Raw genomic sequence first — 21,387 nt, 5'->3', positions numbered from 1 at the left:
TCACTATCTCCTGGAGTTTGCTCAAACTCATGTCCACTGAGTCCATGATGCCATCTAACCATCTCATCCTCCATCATCCCCTTTTCCTCCTATTCCCCTCAATATTTCCCAGCATCAGGATCTCCACCAGCTTTAGAGAGTCTTAAACTTGAAACAAGTAGTTTTGTATCTACCTAAACACATGAGAAGGGCTTCCCTGATGGCTCAGAGGTTAAAGCGTCTGCCTCCAAAGTGGGAGATGCGGGTTCAATCCCTCAGTCGGGAAGATACCCTGGAGAATGAAATGGTAACCCACTCCAGTACTCTTGCCTGGAGAATCCCATGGACGGAGAAACCTGGTAGGCTACAGTCCACAGGGTCACAAAGAGTCGGACATGACTGAGCAACTTCACTTTCACTTTCAAACACATGAGGCAACTTTCCTTCAAATGGATTAAGAGACTTGATCCAGTCGTCAACACGGGTGAGTTAAGAGCAAGAACAATGTATTGAATTGACATTAAGGTGATGAAGTAAAGAATAAGGCCCAAAATACATAGACAGTATGTCTCTCATTAACATCTTGAAAAACTCAAGAGAAATTAAAAATCTAAAAATTATAAAAGAACAAAACAAGTCATTTAACAATTAATTGTTGCAATTTGAGCTGATGAACCTCCAAAGAAGGCAGAATTCCTCACAAAACAAGATAAGCAACAAAAACCTGGACTTTGGTTTACAGAAAACACTACAAAATGTCGGTGTGATCATAAAGGTGAGTTTACCTCATCAAACTTTTAAGGCAGAAAGAAAATTACAGGCTTAGCTCCCCTGCTCTGTTCCCCTTCCCCCACCATTGTCTTCTCAGCCACAAGAAACCTTTCCCTGTCAGCTGCCCAGAAGCCACAGTTAACCCCTGTGGAAATGGAGATTTTTTTTTACTACTAAGACCAGTTCAGAGGAGACTTGGGGATGGGCTGAAGCTGAAATATTTTCTCCCTAGATTTTTACCAGTTTCACATAATTCCAGCCATCACCTCAGACCACCAAACCTGGATTGGTATTGTCAGTTGTCCACCTTTCAGGAAGGGATTTTGCAGCTCTTTGGCTCAATGCAAGCCTGATGGAAGCCATTTGTGTGTGTGAGAGAGATCTCCATCCATTAGACACATATCTGTTAGCATATCTTGTGTGCATGTTTGCATGTGCCCAGTGACTTCAGGCGTGTCTAACTCTTTGCGAACTTATAGACTGTAGCCCGCCAGGCTCCTCTGTCCATGAGATTCTCCAGGCAAGAATACTGAAGTGGGCTGTCATGCCCTTCCCCAGAGGATGTTCCCAACCCAGGGATTGAACCTGATTCTCTTATGTCTCTTGCATTGGTGGGTGGGTTCTTTACCACCTGGGAAGCCCATTAACGTACATTGTTTAAATTCGTATCAAGGAACAATGTCCACTATGTCATATGATGTGAATAATATAAGCTGAGAAGGCATGGCTCCTGTACTTCGGGAGCTCAGAGTAATGAGAAAGGCAAATATAGGCACGGCATAAAAGGATGTGTGTAACAAATAGGTTAAAACATTTTATAAGAGTGTGGGAAAGGAGAGATTATTTGCAAATAGATATTTTGAAAGGGTTTATTAAGCATAATGTCTTGGAAAACAGCCAAAACATTAGCAAATTAAGATGAAGAAGTATACTTACCAGGTAAAGGAACAAAGATAAACAGTTATGATAATAATGAAGAATGGTCGTAAGAAACAACAACTAATTTTATGTTGGTAGAGAGTTCAGATGTCAATTTACAGAAGGTTAAAGAGATTATTCCATTTATATTGGTGAGCCACGGAGAGATCTGAGGAAAGGAAAAACATAACAGGATGTATTTAAGGATGCTAACTCTGGTACAGTAAGCAGCTGAATTGACAATGGATAAGACAACCAAGGGGCTTCCCAGGTGGTGCTAGTGGTAAAGAACCCACCTGCCAATGCAGGTAGATGTAAGAGACATGGGTTTGATCCCTGGGTCAGAAAGATTTTCCTTAGAGGAGGGCATGGAAACCCACTCCAGTATTCTTCTGGACAATTCCATGGACAGAGGTGCCTGGTGGGCTACAGTTTATGGGTTGCAAAGAGTTGGACATGACAGAAGTGATTAAGCGTGCACCCAAGACAGTCAAGAATAACAGTCTGCAGAATCCAGGTGTAGGGCCCAAAGCAAAGTGATATCAGCAGAAGTAAAAAGAAGGTTAGGTTGGAGGTACTTTGAACACAAGACGGACAAAATAAAGTACAAATATGATTCTAAAATTTTCAGCCAAATTACTTGAGAGAAAGAACTCTGATGCCATTGACCAAAATCAAGAACATCAAAGTATGAAAGTGGAAGAAAGTGAAAGTGAAAGTTGCTCAGTCGTGTCCGACTCTTCATGACCCCATGGACTATACAGTCCATGGAATTCTCCAGGCCAGAATACTGGAGTGGGTAGCCTTTCCCGTCTCCAGGGGATCTTCCCAACCCAGGAACTGAACTCAGGTCTCCTGCATTGCAGGAGGATTCTTTACCAGCTGAGCCACCAAGGAAGCCCCATCAAAGTATAGAGAAGAACAATGATGATAGGAGTTCCTTAGGAATTCCCATGTGAAGTTAACAATAGACAAAGGAGAAGACAGTCAGAAGGACAGAAACGAGGGTAGAGATGAAAATTTAATTGTAATTCATTCAGACGAAACTGAGCACAGATAAACTACAAAAGAAGAATGCAACATATATACAAAAGACTATTACTCAGCCATTACAAAGAATGAAATAATGCCATTTCTAGCAACATGAATGAACCTAGAGATTGTCATGCAGGGTGAAGTAGGCCAGACAGAGGAGGAGAAATATCATATGAAATCCCTTATATGTGAAACCTATGAAGAGATGAAATAAACAGAGAACAAATCTACAGTTACCACGGGGGAAAGATGGGAGGGAAGGATATTTAGGGTGTTTGAGATCGACATACACACGGCTTTATTTTAAATGGATATCCAGCAAGGACTACTGTATAGCACAGGGAACTCTGTTTCATGTTATGTGATAGTCTGGATGAGAGAAGAATTTGGGGGAGAATGGATATGTGTATATGTATGGCTGAGTCCCTTTACTGTCCACCTGAGACTATCACAACGTTGTTAATTGGCTACACTCCAATATAAATTAAGAAGTTAAAAAAAGAAGAATGTAAAGAGAAGACAAGAGTGAAAAAAAAAAGAGGATAAAAAAGTGTTCAAATTTAAGCTAGACCTATCTTGTTTCCAAAGCTGGTATTTCTGCCTTCTCTTTATGGAAATCATTCAAAAGCAGAAAGGAAAAAGAGAAATATAAACACCAAAGTTGCTTTTGGCAAAATTAGAAGAAAGTTGACACTCCAAACCAGAAAATAGGTCAAAGGGCTTTCAAAAGCAATAAGTGTCAAGCAGAAAAATGCCCACAAAAAAGTGCGGGTTGGGGGGGCTGCTGCAACTGTATAACTTGAAAGATCCAGAGTAAAAGTACATATGCCGAAACAGAAGTATACACACTAAATATAAAATCTTACATCCCGGTCTACAACAGTAGGTGGAAGGTTGCGTGTGTGTGTGCTCAGTTGTGTCCAACTCTTTGTGACCTCATGGACTGTAGATCACCAGCCTCTTCTGTCTACAGGATTTCCAGGCAAGAATACTGGAGTGAGTTGCCATTTCCCCCTCCAAAGTATCTTCCCAATCCAGGGATCGAACCAGTGTCTCTTACATCTCCTGCACTGGCAGGCAGGCTCTTTACCACTAGTGCCACCTGGGGGAGCAATGCATCAACTGTAGGAACTTAGTTTGGTTCTTAATGAAGCAGTTTGTCTCCATAATAGTGGAAGAGAGATTTTCCCTTGCTAACAGTTGAACTTTGTGGTTGTCTATCCAGCTATTGAAGCTCAACATTCAGAAAACAAAGATCATGGCATCTGGTCCCATCACTTCATGGGAAATAAATGGGGAAACAGTGGAAACAGTCTCAGACTTTATTTTTGGGGCTCCAAAATCACTGCAGATGCTGATTGCAGCCATGAAATTAAAAGACGCTTACTCCTTGGAAGGAAAGTTATGACCAACCTTGATAATATATTAAAAAGCAGAGACATTACTTTGCCAACCAAGGTCCGTCTAGTCAAGGCTATGGTTTTTCCCGTGGTCATGTATGGATGTGAGAGTTGGACTGTGAAGAAAGCTGATCACCAAAGAATTGATGCTTTTGAACTGTGGTGTTGGAGAAGACTCTTGAGAGTCCCTTGGACTACAAGGAGATCCAACCAGTCCATTCTAAAGGAGATCAATCCTGGGTGTTCATTGGAGGGACTGATGCTGAAGTTGAAACTCCAATACTTTGGCCACCTCATGCGACGAGTTGACTCCCTGGAAAAGACTCTGATGCTGGGAGGGACTGGGGGCAGGAGGAGACAGGGACGACAGAGAATGAGATGGCTGGATGGCATCACCAACTCGATGGACATGAGTTTGAGTGAACTCCGGGAGTTGGTGATGGACAGGGAGGCGTGGCGTGCTGTGATTCATGGGGTCACAAAGAGTTGGACACGACTGAGCGACTGAACTGACCTGAACTGAACTGATCCAGCTATTCTGCCACAAAGCCTAGGTCCTTCCGCAAAGCCTAGGTTCTTCCACAAAGTGTAGGTTCTTCTGAGCTCTCCCAAATTCCTGCAAATAGCTAGAGGAAATGACCTGTTTCATAAATGACATGCTTGATAAATTTTAAAAAGGAAATCTGTTCAGAATCTACATAAAGATATTAGAAGGAGAAGGAGGGGAAGGAGAAGAAGAAGAAAACAGGGAAAAAAAATCAACTGACAAGTTAGGGACACTCACTAAAATGATGTCACCAAGGAAAAAAATTAAATTATCACAAGATAATATAAATACAGAAAAGTCTAATTTAGTGGTTGCCTCTGTGAATTAAGAATAAGGAGCAGAGATCAAGCAGTTCAACAAAGATTTTGTGAGGAACTAGAGATAAAATATAAGCAAGGAGAAATAAGAAGAGAAAATATTAAATCATTCACAGAACAAAAGTGAGTTGGAAGTGGACCTTCCCTGGAGGTGCAGTGGTTAAGACTCCACACTTTCACTGCAGGGGCTGCAGGTTTGATCTCTGGTCAGGGAACTAAGATCCCATATGCCTCACAGTGTAGACCAAAAAAAAAAAAAGTGAGTTGGAAGAAGCACAAGGGAAAATAGGTACTGCTGAAAATACAGTAAGGAGCATGCGTGTGTGCTCAGTTGCTCAGTCGTGTCTGACTCTTTGCTACCCCATGGACGGCAGCCCACCAGTCTTCTCAGTCCATGGGATTCTCCAGGCAAGAATAAAGGGGTGAGCTGCCATTTCCTTCTCCAGGGGATCTTCCCAATGACGCGGACAATGAACTGATGCCTCCTGCAGTGGCAGGCAGATTCTTCTACCATTGAGCAACCTGGAAAGCCCAAAAGATAAAAAATAAGGGAAGCCCACAAAATGAAATAAAATGAAGAATTAAAATGATAGAAAAATAAAGAAAAAGGACAATAGTCAGGCAACACACATATCATTGAAATTCCCATCTAAAATAAAACTTCAAGAACATAATGTGTATTTGAAGCTATATTATTCAAGAAAACTGTCCTAAAATAATAGACACAAATCTTTTCAGGAAAATTTGACCCAGAGCAGTCAACATCATGAAACAGACAGATAAAGTTTCTGGATTTCAAATAAGCTTTAGGAATGCAGATATATGTAAAAATAGAATTAAAACTAGTCCTGCAAAAATGTTTCAAAAAAGTAGCAAAGGAGGGACCATTTCCCAACTTATTCTATGCAGCCAGTTTCACTCTGATACCAAAGCCAGACAAAGATAAAACAAGGAAACTAAAGATCAGTATTCCTCATGAATAGTCAAGCAACAGTCTTCAACAAAATACTGGTATATTGGTTTTCTCTTGCTACTGTAACAAACTACCCAGATTTGGTGCTTTAAAACAACAGAAATTTATTCTTCTGGAGTGCTGAAAGCCAAGGAATGTCGCCATTGTCACTCCAGTCTCTTTCTCCAAAGGTCACATTGCCTTCTCTTATTCTGTCTTTAATTTCCTTCTGCCACCCTCTTAAAGGGGCTTCCCAAGGTGGCTCAGGGGTAAAGAATCTTCCTACCAAGCAGGAGACACAGGTTTGATCCCTCAGTCAGGAAGATGCCCTGGAGGAGGAACTGGCACCCCATTCCAGTATTCTTGCCTGGGAAATCCCATGGAGAGAGGAGCCTGGTGGGCTACAATCCACGGAGTTGTAAAGAGTTGGACATGACTTATCAACTAAACGACAACAACCACCTTAAAGGACACCGGTGACTGCATATAGGGCCTGGCTAGATAGTCCAGGATAATCTCCCCTTAATTTAATCACATTTTCAAAATCTTTGCCATGTAAGGTAACAGTCACAGATTCCACCCAGGAATTATGATATGTGTATCTTTTCAATTCAGTTCAGTCACTCAGTTGTGTCTGACTCTTTGTGATCCCATGGACTGTAGCACACCATGTATCTTTTGGAAAGCCATTATATATAGCCTACCACAAATAAGATCTCAAATCTAGCAATATAAAATAGGATTATATACCACGACTATATACCATGAGCGCTATCTTAGAAATGCAAGGTTGGTTCAACATTCCCTCCTAAAATCAGTCAACGTAATACACTGTATTAATTGATGCAGAAATGGTATTTGAGGAAAATCCAGCACCTTTTCATGATAAAAACACACAAGAAATTAGGAATAGGAGGAGACTTCCTTAACCTGAAGGAAGGAAGGAATCAAATGGACATCTATGAAAAAGACACAGGTAACACTATACTTAATGGTGAAAGAAGAATATCTTTCCTACTAAGATGACACAAGAATGGTCGCTCTCACCACTTCTATTCAGTCTGAAGGTTCTAGCCAGGGCAGTTAGTCAGGTAAAGAAAAGTCACCATATTGGAAAAAAACAGTAAAACTATTCAGTTTCAGTTCAGTTCAGTCGCTCAGTCGTGTCCGACTCTCCGCGACCCCATGAATCACAGCACGCCAGGCCTCCCTGTCCATCACCAACTCCCGGAGTTCACTCAAACTCATATCCATCGAGTCGGTGATGCCATCCAGCCATCTCATTCTCTGTCGTCCCCTTCTCCTCCCGCCCCCAATCCTTCCCAGCATCAGAGTCCTTTCCAGTGAGTCAACTCTTCGCATGAGGTGGCCAAAGTATTGGCAGATGACAAAATCATGTATTTAGAAAATCCAAAAGAATCTGTTAAAAAACTATTATGGCTAATAAGTTCAATAAAGTTGCTTGAGGGTTAAGATTATGATTTTACTCTGAAGTTTACATATAATTCTTCTTTCAGGTGCTATAATCCTGTGTTATTCTTTAAAAGGGTGAGCTCAGATGCAATTCAAGGACATTTTCTTCTATTTGTTCTATCTCATATGATTTCACAGCTGCTCACAGACCATATCCTGCAGTTACAAAATCTAAAGCAGAAACCTCAGTCTATTGCATGGCCTCCTCCACTCCTGCAGTAAATGTCAACATTCTAGGGTGTTTATGTAATGTCAAAAAATAAGGGTGAAACATCTGGCCTTAGTCATTATTGTTGGTCTATTTTAGAAGCTGCTGCCAAGGTCTGCATTTTAATCAGGCGGTGGGTCTATGCAGGTCACCACTGTACTCTCTTTGTCATGACTATATGAGCAATGGGCTAGAAGCCCAGCTAGATCTGATACATATAATCTCTCTTTACTACTTCTGTTCTTCTCTGGAGACACAGAAGACTTGGTGAGATCAAAGCCCTTCCTCTCTGGGTTACTGACCAGTACACTGAAAATCAATGGCTGTACCCCGTGTGACGCTGGGAGTGAAACTATGTTGGTGTCTCAGGGTGCTCTGTCTACATGTACCTCCTGTAGAGGCTGTCTGCCCCTCCTACACCATGCAGTGACAGGGCCCAGCTGACAGTCTTACCTTTTTACCAGTCTCTGGTAAATGAAGAGGGCACTGATTCTTTCTGTTTTATTTTATTTATTTTTAATTGAGATATAATAGACACAAAACATTGTGTAAGCTTAAGGCATACGCTTGTTGACGATACATTTTTGTGTGTCATCATAGCTTAGTCAGCACCTCTATCATGTCACATGATTATCATTTCATTTTTTAAATAAAATAGTAACACTTCCTTTTATAATATATTAATTTTTAATTAATTCATTTGGTTGCATCACATCTTAGTTGTGGCACGTGGGATCTTCATTGCAGTGCATTGACTTTCTAGTTGTAGCACATGGGCTTCATTGCCTGGCAGCATATGGGATCTCAGTTCCCTGACCAGGGATTGAAAATGAGTCCCCTACACTGGAAGCCAGATTCTTAACCACTGGACCACCAGGAAGTCCCAATCATTTCTTTTTTATGATGAGGATATTTAAGATCTAGTCCCTTAGCAATTTAAGCATATAATACAATATTTTTGAATATAATCAGTGGGCAGTACATTAGATTTCTAGAACCTATTCATTTTCTAGTTGCAAATTTGTACATATACACAGTATCTCCCCAATTCCCCATCCAATATTTCTGCTTTTAGAGTCTTCAAGCTTATCTGGTGATTTTTCTTCCCTCTATCTACTGGTAGAGCCATTCTGAGCAAAACTGTGTAGGTGAAGAAAGAAGAAATTCCTTCACATAGGACATTTAAAATATGTACACAAAGCGAAGCTACATTCACACAAGCATACGTAGCTGAGGACATGGATGAAACACATTAGAATAAGAGTATGTAACGGTAAAGGAGAGAGAAATGGAGATCAGGAATAAAAGGGGACAAAGTAGAAGACAGGCCTCTCACAGACGGACGGTGATAGAAAATAATGAAGATTGTAACCTCAAATATCAGCACATAAATTAGGAAACAAAACACCTTTTGTCTAAAGATTGTAAGGACAATCAACTTATACAGAGAACAGTTCAGTTCAGTTCAGTCACTCAGTCGTGTCTGACTCTTTGCCACCCCATGAACTGCAGCACACCAGGCCTCCCTGTCCATCACCAACTCCCGGAGTTTACCCACACTCATGTCCATTGAGTGGGTGATCCCATCTAACCATCTCATCCTCTGTCATCCTCTTCTCCTCCTGCCTTCAATCTTTCCCAACATCACACATCAGTATTTTTCAAATACTACCAATATATTAAAAATAGTATCCTGCTACATATATTTATTTCCACATATTTTTATCTGGGCTTTAGGAGGACATTGTAAGTTTCCCCATTTCCCCCATTTCCTGGACTTTCAAATGTATTTCAGATCAATCTTATATAGATACTTGTCATTCCTTTTTATGTTTGAAGACGTGAAGGTTGAATTTAAAATGACTGCTTCAATATTTCATTTTTTTTCTGTTGTTAGACCTCAAACACATTTCTTAGTATGATAATATTATAAATGCAAGGAAAGGAAGCAGCAAGGCAATGCATGTAAAAATAAATGCACGAACATGATGACTAAATACATGAAGATAGATGGCACTTTCTATTCTATACTTTATTCCCCATATGTCATATTTAATAATTTACCTCTCCATTCCCCTCATAAAATGTTAAGATTTTCTTCTGTTGGAGCTCTGTGGGTTTTTTAAAAGTTATATAACCCACTGCAATGATTAAGAAATTGTTTCTGCTCAGAACACACTCTCAGCAAATATTTGTTGGGTACAGAGATGAATGGTTCATGAATATGGTGCCGCCAACAACACATAAAGTGAAAAACTGAGTTAAGACCTTGTATATTCTGTTCTCCCATCTAAAGGAGAAAGAAGTTAAATCTTCAAAAAATGAATTTCAACATCATTCCCCTTTTCTCGTCCACATCTCAAGCCTACTGGGTAACATAGAGCTATTTGATCTCACAGACAAGAAAGTCGAGTTCGTGCTACAGGTGACATTTGTAAGTAAAAAGGAGAGTGAAAAAAGGAGCTCCTCTATTTATATAACTCTGTAAACAAAAAAGAAAAAGTAGCCAGAGTCTGTAGTAACCAGGTTCGTGCTTGTGCTCTATCTCTTAAGTCGTGTCCAGCTCTTTGCGACCCCATGGACTGTAGCGTGCCAGGCTCCTCTGTCCATGGGATTATCCAGGCAAGAATATTGGAGTGAGTTTCCATTTCCTTCTCCAGAGGATCTTCCTGGCCCGGGTTACTGAACAGGCAAATCATTTTGATGTGTTTCAAGCCCTTGGAACAGGCAATGGCAGCCCACTCCAGTACTCTTGCCTGAAAAATCCCATGGATGGAGGAACCTGGAAGGCTGCAGTCCATGGGGTTGCTGAGGGTCTGACACAACTGAGCGACTTCACTTTCACTTTTCACTTTCATGCACTGGAGAAGGAAACGGCAACCCACTCCAGTGTTCTTGCCTGGAGAATCCCAGGACAGCGGAGCCTGGTGGGCTGCTGTTTATGGGGTCACACAGAGTTGGACACGACTGAAGTGACTTAGCAGCAAGCCCTTGGGTTTTTAGAGGTCACGAAACAAATTCTCCAGCCCATGGGGATGGTGCCACCTAGTGGTCAAGAACTTTAATTTTGTGGTTTCTGAATGCATTCCACTTGTAAAATGCCTGCTGCAAGAATCCTGCATTCATCCCTGGAAACCCTACAGATAAATCTTGGAAATTAGTTGGACTATATGTATCAGGAGTCCAAAAACTGATGTTGTCCAAGTTTCTCCAGGCCGTATAGATGAAGTAACAGAAATGATAATAATTCAAACTGTCTGGCTTTCCCTTCTCCTTTAAGAGCTCATCCTTCCATCAGTGTCCATCAAGTCTTTCAGGGAGTCTTCAGGGATGTCTAAAATTTCTTCAAACAAGTTGTACTCTATCAGTGACACTGCTGGTTCTCCTGGCACGGTCTCCTCCAGCCCTTACTCCCCTCTCCCCAATCATGGACTCTGAGCCTTCTATCTGCCCAGAACAGCTCCTAACAAATCCTGTAGTACCCTCTTAACCTAAGAGCAGTGCTAGCCCCCACTTGCCCTGCTCTGTGTCATACTATCTCAGCCAAAGCCCTAAGCATGATTGCTTTTCCTCTCATCCCTCAAACTCTCTTCGTGAGGACAGCTCTTTCATTTTCTACCTACAACTCTTTACCAGAGGCTGACCCACAGGACTTGGCACAGGACAGACACCACACTGTCCTCTGCTTTTCCACTGTTGCCCAAATACTCTGTATTAGTTTCCTTTGGGTACTGTAACAAATTTGGCTTCCCTGGTGACTCAGATGGTAAAGAATCCGCCTGTAACACAGGAGACCTGGATTTGATCCCTGGGTTGGGAAGATCCCCTGGAGAAGGGAATGTCAAACCACTCTAGTATTCTTGCCTGAAGAATCCCATAGACAGAGGAGCCTGGTGGGCATGGGGTTGCAAGGAGTCGGACACAACTGAGGGACCAACACAGACGCACACAGTAACAAATTACTTTAAATTTAGTGCCTTCAAACAACTAAAATTTATTGACTTACTGTTCTAGAGGTCAAAAGTCCAAAATCAGTTTCACTGGGTTAAGGTCAAGGCATCTACAGGTCTTCAGTCCTTCTGAAGGTTCTACGGGAGAACTCTTGCCTCTTCCAGGTTCTGGAGGCTGCTTACTTTCCTTGGCTCATGGTCCCTTCCTCTGTCTTCAAAGACACCAGTGCAGGATCTTCTCTCCTCTCTGACTTCTGCTTCTGTTCTTACATCTTCTCACTCTGACTTTGACATGCCTGCCTTCTTCTTGTAAGAACTCTCCTAAGTTTTTGGAAATTAATCCAGGACAGCTTCCTCATTTCAAAATCCTTAATTTCATGTGCAAGTCCCCTTTTACCGTGTATCTCATTCACAGGTCCTGGGGGATAGGATTTGGACATCTTTGGGAAGCTGCTATTCAGCCTCCTTTATCTTCCTTCACTAAAACACATGTGCTTTAATGAGAACAAAGATAACTGAGCCCTTCATGACTCATCATTATTTTTGCCAACCATTCATTAAAATGACTAAGTTTGGAATCAAACTAATAATAATTGTAATATAAGTATCACTTGTTGCTTCTTGGCCTTTTGGTAAGATCAAATGAAGAATCACTTGTTTATAGATCCTCAAAGTCCTTGCACTTCAAGATTTCAATAAAATTTTCTCATCCTCCCATACTATGTATAGCTGGATATCCATTATCCCGCTGTATTTCTCTGCAGACTTCCGGGATTCTTCCACTTCCCCTGCTCATCTTTATTTCGTTTCTTCTTTTCTGAAGTGTAGGTGATTTGCAGTGCTGCATTAGTTTTAGGTGTTAGCATGGTGACTCAGCTGTGTGTGTATTCAGTCGCTCAGTCACGTCTGACTCTGTGACCCCATGGACTATAGGCTCTTCAGTCCATGGAATTTTCCAGGCAAGAATACTGGAGTGGGTTGCCATTCCCTTCTCTAGAGGATCTTTTCAACCCACGGATAGAAGCTGGGTTGCCCACACTACAGGCGGATTCTTTACTGTGTAAGCCACCAGGGAAGCCCACAGCGTAGCATAGCAAACATCTTAAAATTGCTATAATCCCAGCACATCCATGCCATGCACTTCACTTTTCCACCCCAAATCTCACCTTTTAAACTCAAAGAACTTCTCAAGGGATTAAAAAAGAAAAAGTTCAGTTGTCCTCTGATGAAATATGAAATATTGTACCAACTCATAAACTAACATTTTTTTCTCTAATACATAACTATTTAATTAATTCTACTCATTGGTCCCTTATATGATGTGTTATTCATTGTGTTAAATGCTTTTTATGCATTGTTCCTTAATCTTCAAAATGATCTGGTGATGTGTCCATTATGAGATAGATGAGAACACTCAAGACTCACAGAGGCTAAGCTATTTGTCAAGGTCAATCCAGTAAAAAGTGATAAAGGGAAAATCTGAACACAGAGACTATTGAGCACAAGGCGTGCATAGGAGACACTGTGTCTTCTTTCAACGCAGTGCAAAAATCTTTGTATCACTTTGTGGCAGCTGGAGAAATGGGCAGAATGTTAACTAGGGTCCTCTGATACTTCTGGCTTCTTCCAGGGTCACAGACTCCCAAATGCTTAAAAAGAGCCATGCTGGCCAGAGCCATGCCCACACTGAGCAGGAGCAGTGCATGTCATCAGGACACTGGGCAACTTTGTGATATCCTCTGTAGATGACTCATCTCCTTCTACAGCCTCTCTTTTTCCCACCACAGGCTCCTTCAGGAATGGGGCTGGACCTTCAGGTTGGGCCCTATTTCTTTGGTCTTGCGTAACCTCCCAGGGACAGGGGAGCCTGGTGGGCTTCCATCTATGGGGTCACACAGAGTCGGACACGACTGAAGTGACTTAGCAGCAGCAGCAGCAGCAGCCTGGGACTAGGAGCTGTCTTCTGCTCAAGGCAACATTCAGGGACAAAGACCTGATCAGATGATCCCCCTTTTTTATCCTCTGATCAAGGGACCACCCTGTTTCTACTTACTATGAGGCTCCTTTTAAGATATCTTCTTCCCACACTTTTCCAGCTGTGGGGCCCCTATACCAAGGGAACTGTGGGATTTTCTACCAGCTCCCTTTCAAGAAGTAGTTTATGAGGGCACCTGATGATACCAGCACTGCTCATCCTAAGATCTCATGGTTTCCGTAGGTTTTCCACAATCTTAGCCAAGAACTCCATTTGTATAAAAGGATTAGGCACACTGCAAAAACATCTGTCACCGGGTCCTATTTATTCTGGATGCCCTCTCTGTGCTTCCCTCTCCCCATCAAGTCAAACTTTAACTACTAAATCATTCAAAATGGGTTCTCGTCACATAAGGGTTCAGAACCCAGATTCTAAAGTTCAAGATTCTACATTCAACCTTTAGACCATGAAATTTTTGATCCTTGCTTTACATCCTTGGATACGCTCCAGTGTCTCCTGGTTTATAGTCTATAGGAACTTGAATAGAATTTGTATCCTGCTGGTGTGTGAAAAGTATATAAACTTTAATTATGCTGAAATGGTTCATAGTGCTTTTCAGGTCTACTATATCCTTCTATTCTCCCACCTATTCAGTCTATTAATTATTGAGAGTTTGACGTTGAAAGTCCAACTAAAGATCTTAATTTATCTACTTAAAAAATAATTGTAATATACAGTGAAACTATATGTAGCTTTGTTCTGTATTTTCCAAGTCTTTTGTAACTGTGTTATCATACTTTCATAATTTAAAAAGTAAAAAGAAAAGAAGAAGAAAAAAAAAGATTCTGCATTCAAATCTCACCTTGATCACTTGCTAGTACTGAGGTTTTGAAGAGCACTCAAAGTTCCTTAAAAAGCCAAAAGGGGCTCAGTTTTCTTATCTACCATTGGAGATGCTGTTAACAGTTGAGGGTCCAGGTTAAAAAAAAAAAGGATTAGGGTTGTCATGACCATACCAGACCACCTTACCTGCCTCCTGAGAAATGTGTACACAGGTCAAGAAGCAACAGTTAGAACTGAAGGTGGAACAACAGACTGATTCCAAATTGAGAAAGGAGTACACCAAGGCTGTATACAGTCACCCCGCTTATTTAACTTACATGCAGAGCACATCATGCGAAATGCCGGGTGGATGAAGCACAAGCTGGAATCAAGATTGCGGGCAGAAATATCAATAGCCTCAGATATGCAGATGGCACCACCTTGCTGGCAGAAAGTGAAGAGAAACTGAAGAGCTTCCTGATGAAAGTGAAAGAGGAGAGTGAAAAAGCCGGCTTAAAACTCAACATTCAAAAAACTAAGATCATAGCATTCGGTCCCACCACTTCATGGCTAATAGATGGGGAAACAATGGAAATAACAACAGACTATATTTTCTTGGGCTCCAAAATCACTGCAGATGGTGACCGCAGCCATGAAATTAAAAGATGTCTTGCTCCTTGGAAGGAAAGCTATGACTAACTTAAACAGCATATTAAAAAGCAGAGACATTACTTTGCCGACAAAGGTCCCTCTAGCCAAAGCTATGATTTTTCCAGTAGTCATGTATGGATGTGAGAATTGAACTATAAAGAAAGCTGAGAGCTGAAGAATTGATGCTTTCGAACTATGGTGTTGGAGAAAACTCTTGAGAGTCCCTTGGACTGCAAGGAGATCCAACCAGTCCATCCTAATGGAAATCAGTCCTGAATATTCATTGCAAGGACTGATGCTGAAGCTGAAACTCCAGTACTTTGACCACCTGATGGGAAGAACTGACTCATTGGAAAAGACCCTGATGCTGGGAAAGATTGAAGGCAGGAGGAGAAGGGGACAACAGAGGACGAGATGGTTGGATGGCATGAGTTTGAGTAAGCTCCGGGAGTTGGTGACGGACAGGGAAGCCTGGTGTGCTGCAGTGCATGGGGTCTCAAAGAGTTGGACACGACTGAGCGACTGAACTGAACTGAAGGATTGTCAAGAACCTGAAATGAGACAACACATGTAAAGACTCAGCAGTATGCCTGGCACCAAGTACTCCAAAAATAACTATACTTATTAATAACCACACTTATAAATACATCCTGCTGTGCTGTGCTAAGTCACCTCAGCTGTGTCTGATTCTTCGTGACTCCATGGACTATACCCACCATGTTCCTCTGTCTACGGAATTCTCCACACAGCAATACTGGGGTGAGTTGTCATGCCCTCCTCCAGGGGATCTTCCCAACCCCGGGATTGAACCCAAGTCTCTTATGTCTCCTGCACTGGCAGGCTGGTTCTTTACCACTGTTCTTCTAGAAAGCGGTCATTCTCTATTAACACCAAAAAATGGTGGGAATTTTTCATTCACCACCTTGCACAGTATTGTTCCAGAAACATTCTCCTTTCAGGATCTTCTCTGGTTGCTGTTGTTGTTCTTGCCTTAAATCTAGTCTTTGAGGGGTTGGGTCCATAGCTTCATGGAACAAAAAATCTTGGCGTCTTTCCGACCTTTCTTGTGCCCCTGCCTTGGCATCTTCAGTAACAGTGGATGGCTCCCTTGGCAGTTACAATTTACCTGCTTCCCTCCACCTTTTAGTCTCCAAAACAAGTCACAGAATCTGTATGTTTGCCTGTAAAAAGGTGATACTTGTGAGAGTTGGACTGTGAAGAAAGCTGAGCACTGAAGAATTGATGCTTTTGAACTGTGGTGCTGGAGAAGACTCTTGAGAGTCCCTTGGACTGCAAGGAGATCCAACCAGTCCATTCTAAAGGAGATCAATCCTGGGTGTACATTGGAAGGACTGATGGTAAAGCTGAAACTGCAATACTTTGGCCACCTCATGCGACGAGTTGACTCACTGGAAAAGAGTCTGATGCTGGGAAGGATTGGGGGTGGGAGGAGACAGGGACGACAGAGAATGAGATGGCTGGATGGTATCACTGACTCAATGGACATGAGTTTGAGTGAACTCCAGGAGTTGGTGATGGACAGGGAGGCCTGGCATGCTGTGATTCATGGGGTCGCAAAGAGTCGGACAGGACTGAGCGACTGAACTGAACTGAACTTGCCTAGCGGACAGTTCTTATCAGATGTTTTGAATACCACAGACAGCGCTCCCACCCTCAGGCCTCAGTCTTATTCACTTCTTTCTCCCAGAGTTCAAAGTCTCTAATAGCTGGAGGCCTGACTGCTTCTGATATCAGGAGTTCTAAGGCACCTCCTTTTCCTTCTCCTAAAATTCTTAACAGATAAGGATCCAGGAAGTCCTTCAAATCCACTAAATAATCTGAGCTTCCACAGTAATATTTATTTACAGATAAATGCTTCTTTTACTTGTTTCATGAAAGTTTTCAAGTTTATTTTCTACAGCTTCTTTCCAACCTGCTTTTTGAGATCATTTCCTAGCATTAATATATCCATGTTTAAAAAAAAAAATTGTCTTGATATAGATTGAAACATTCATCTGTTCATTCCAGGTGTTACATGCCAGTTCCAATCTAAAGAAATGTAAGGTCTCAAACACCAAACCATGAGCAATTCTGTGGCAGTGGAAGTATTCTTGGTCAGGATTTTTCACCCTGTTTATTACTTACTACTTCTGCTTGACAGATGTGTATCTTGGGCTGTTGTTGTTCAGTTGCTCAGTCATGTCCGACTCTTTGTGACCCCATGGAGTGCAGCCTGCCAGGCTTCCCTGTCCTTTACCATCTCCTGGAGCTTGCTCAAACTCAAGCCCATTGAGTCAGTTTTGCCATCCAACAATTTCATCCTCTGTCGCCCCCTTCTCCTCCTGCCCTCAATCTTTCCCAGCATCAGGGACTTTTCCAACAAGTCAATTCTTCACATCGGGTGGCCAAAGTATTGGAGCTTCAGCTTCAACATCAGCCCTTCAGCATCTTGGGTTACATTCCAGCAAAGGGTCTGGCCAAGTTGAAATTTCTCCCCCACATGTACTGTCGTCACATCTTCCAGGAAAACTTATGATTTGGTGACCATGTAGGTCTCTCTCATGGGCTGTAAAAAAAATTCTACCAATCTATTGTCTATTTGGGGTTATCAATCTAGTCTTTCGGCTTCCCTTGCATCTAGGGTGGTAAAGAATCTGTCTGCAATGCAAAAGACCTGGGTTCGATCCCTGGGTTGGGAAGATCCCCTGGAGAAGGAAATGGCAACCCACCCTAGTATTCTTGCCTGAAGAATCCCATGGGCAGAGTCTTCAGGCTTCCTAGGTGGCGCTAATGGTAAAGAACCGGCCTGCCAATGCAGGAGACATAAGAGATTGAAGACTCCACTATTCTTGCCTGGAGAATCCCACGGACAGAGGAACTTGCTGTGACACAGTCCATAGGGTCCCAGCCCAGGAATCAAACCAGCCTCTCTGATGTCTCCCTTAAGTCTCCCGCATTGGCAGGTGGGTTCTTTACCCCTAGCGTCACCTGGGATGCCCTTGATTGTGCTGTTTTCACTCTCTCTTGAATCACTTGCTCTGGGAATGCAGCTGCTATACTGTGAGCTGCCCTACAGAGGGGCCCATGTGGCTAGGAGCTGAGTGAGGCCTTTGGACACACAGCCAGTCAGTAAGGAACAGAGGCCTGCCAACAGCCAGGTGGATGAGCCACATTACAAGTGGATTCTCTAGCTCAGTCAGGCCCTGAGATAATTGTGGTCCCAGTTGAGAGCTTGACTGAAACGTCAAGAGAAACCTGTAGCTAGAACTACACATTTAAATCCCTCTCTGAGCCTCAGAAACTGTGAAATAGAAATGTCTGTTCATTTAAGCTGCTAAGTTTTAAGGTAATTTATTGAGTGGCAAGAGATAATTTATACATGAATGGTAATGTGGCCAACCTACCCAGATAAATCTTAATTTGGATTCAAATGAAGATAATCACTACATTTTAATCGGGTGATTTCATTTATAGAAAACTATTCCAGAAACTATTGCCTACATCATTACAAATTTATATACAAAGTTATTAGGAATTATTACTTTACATAAAAATGTCCAGCAATAAGGAATTGCTAAATAAAGTATGGTCTGTCCATTGAAAGTAACTTTAAATAACTTCTAACAGAAAGTTTAAAGACTTTATACTGTAATGATACAAGCAACAAAAGAATATAAAATTTTATATACAATACAATTTTATATTGTTATATTTATGTCCCAGCTTCCTTGGTAGTCCAGCCGTAAGGAATCTGCCTGCCAATCTGCCTGCCTGGGTCAGGAAGATCCCCTGGAGAAAGAAATGGCAACCCACTCCAGTATTCTTGTCTGCATAATCCCGTGGACAGAGGAGCCCAGCGGGCTTCAGTACATAGGGTCACAAAGAGCTGGACTGAGCAACTAAGCAGCCACAACATACACATACACAAAAACATATAGTACTTACAACTCAAAAAAAAATCCATGTGTTAAAAGACCAGTAAGAAAGTCTTAGCTATAGCTCCAGAGAGAGAAGTAAGTCGGTGGGTCTCTAGCAACTGCAGTCACTGTAAGTCGCAGCCAGGACTTTCATTTTCATGGGCACATGTAAGACACTCTTGAGGACTCCCAGAAATACTAAGGGTAGGGCACTCTCTGCAGAGTTGGGACTCTTACATCACCAGAGACTGACTGATCCCTAGATTCACCAACATTAAAGAATGCTAATGGTCAGAGGCCAAAGACCCTGCCACCACTTTTGTCTTCTTCTTCTCTCACACCCTTCATTTGACCTGTCAGCAAATCCTATTCACTATACTTCTAAGATACACTTAGAAATTGAGCACTTTCCAGCACCTTCCATCTATTTCCAGGGCCTGGCAAAGTACCTGACACACTGTAGTTATGCAGTAATGATTCGTTGAAAGAATGAAGTGAGTCTTATGCTCTTCATGATGTCCACAAGGTCTGGCCCCTAACAGCCTTATGTGCTGTTATCTGGCCCATATGATCCCCTCTATTAATCAGCTTTTATCACAAACCCACCTGTGTCATATGCTCGAATTATAGTGAACTACTTCTAGTTTCCCAGTTTCGCACTGGGAAGCTGTTTCATTCTTCTGTGATTTCTCCAATACTACTCCCTCAGCCTAGAAGAGATTCTTACACTTGAACAGTATTGCACGAGTCATCTTAGCCAACAAAAACTCACTCTAGTCTAAATACTTCTCTTGTTCTTTGCCTACTCCAGCACATGCATTTCTATCAAAGCACAAACTGCACTCTACTGAGGTCTGCCTATCTCCCCATCAGAACACTAAGTTCTGTGTCTTGGCCATCTTGCTTTGGCATTCCTGAAGTGTCACGCGAGGCCTGGCTTGTGGAATGCAATAAATACCAGCAAATCAATGAATTAAAGCACTTCTCTGTGCGTTGAGTTTGTTCACTTACAGAATCACAAAACAAGAGGCACTACAAAGATATGTTCTTTCACTATAAATACAAATGAATTATTCTTTGGCAGCAATATACTTCATACTCATCTTTAAAGGAAGGATGAGTCTGAATATTTGCTTTGAGAGCAGTTTATTTTTAACTCCTTCAGAGTAACCCAAAGATAAGCTAACATTTCCTCTTCTTGGCACAATCATTATCCTTCTCTTTTTTCAAAATTCCATTTATTGTATTATGAATACATCTGCCATCTTAAATTTTAAGTGTGCAATACATAATTGTTGACTACAGGTTATACAACATTATACAGTAGATTGCTAGAATTTATCCATCTTGTTTGTGTGCGTGCTCAGTCTTAACTGACTCTTTATGACACCATGAACTGTAGCCCACCAGGCTCCTCCGACCATGGAATTTTCCAGGCAAGAATACTGGAGTGAGTTGCCATTTTTCCAGGGAATCCTGAAACTTTATGCCCATTGATCACACATAAGAAAAATATATTAAATGAGTATGGTCTTAATTTTATTGAAAAAAAAATTATCAAACTTCCGTGTGTCATATATTGAACTAGATAATCACCTTCCACTTTGACTATCCCCTCCCGCACTTCTCTCTTTCTCTCTCAGGATTGGGAATCAACCAGCTGTCAGGTCTAACCAAAACTGCCCTGTAAAAATGCAAAGAATACAAGGTGCTTTATTATGGTAAGATTGCAACGGGATACAAAAGTATGTGTGAGCAGAGACTGGAAAAGTAACATGAGACGGAGTTCACTGCCTATTACCAAGCAGATACTGCAACCCACACGCTGTTCTGGATGCAATTACAAAGAAGGAACGGTCCCTCTCCTGGAGGAGTCCACAGTCTCATAGCTTTTACGTAAATTGCTGTAATCTCTTTTGATAAGAAACAATGGTGCCACTGTGTGGAGGACACCAGTGTGCCAGAGGAGTTAAGCTACTCAGATGTCGGTGGTCCACTAGCTTTTGCAGGCCTCTAGGGAATGACCATGGAGCATGGCAACTTTCTTATCAGTGGTAACTAAGGTAATTATTGTAATGGAGAAGGAAAAAGAGGTTTTGTGTGTCAGAAGCAGTAGATGTACTCACATGGTTACCAAAAAAAGCAGTGTTGCTGTTTCTCAGCATAGTAACTGGGAAGGTCCCATTCAAAGAGCCAGTGCATTGAGGGCAAAATGACCATGTGGCCTGTAGTGCTAGGATGGTTCCTGGGGCCTTGCCCCTTCTCCAGGACCTGCATTGATATCTGTTTATAGTCATCCTTTGCCATATCCAGCACCTTCTCCCAGAACCAGACCCTAGGAGGGCTAGGCTACTTCACAGGGAAAAAGATGATATGTGAAGTTTCTAGTGACTGTCTGGGACTCAAAACAGTACAGGCTTATTCTGTCTCCTTCAGAAAGGGCCAAGACCTGGGAAGCGCAGCAACCTTCTG

The sequence above is a fragment of the Moschus berezovskii genome, chromosome 6, assembly GCF_049115385.1.
Source record: "Moschus berezovskii isolate FMDL1 chromosome 6, NW_MosBer_1.0, whole genome shotgun sequence".
NCBI lineage: Eukaryota > Metazoa > Chordata > Mammalia > Artiodactyla > Moschidae > Moschus > Moschus berezovskii.
Note: the sequence above shows the minus strand (reverse complement) of the source record.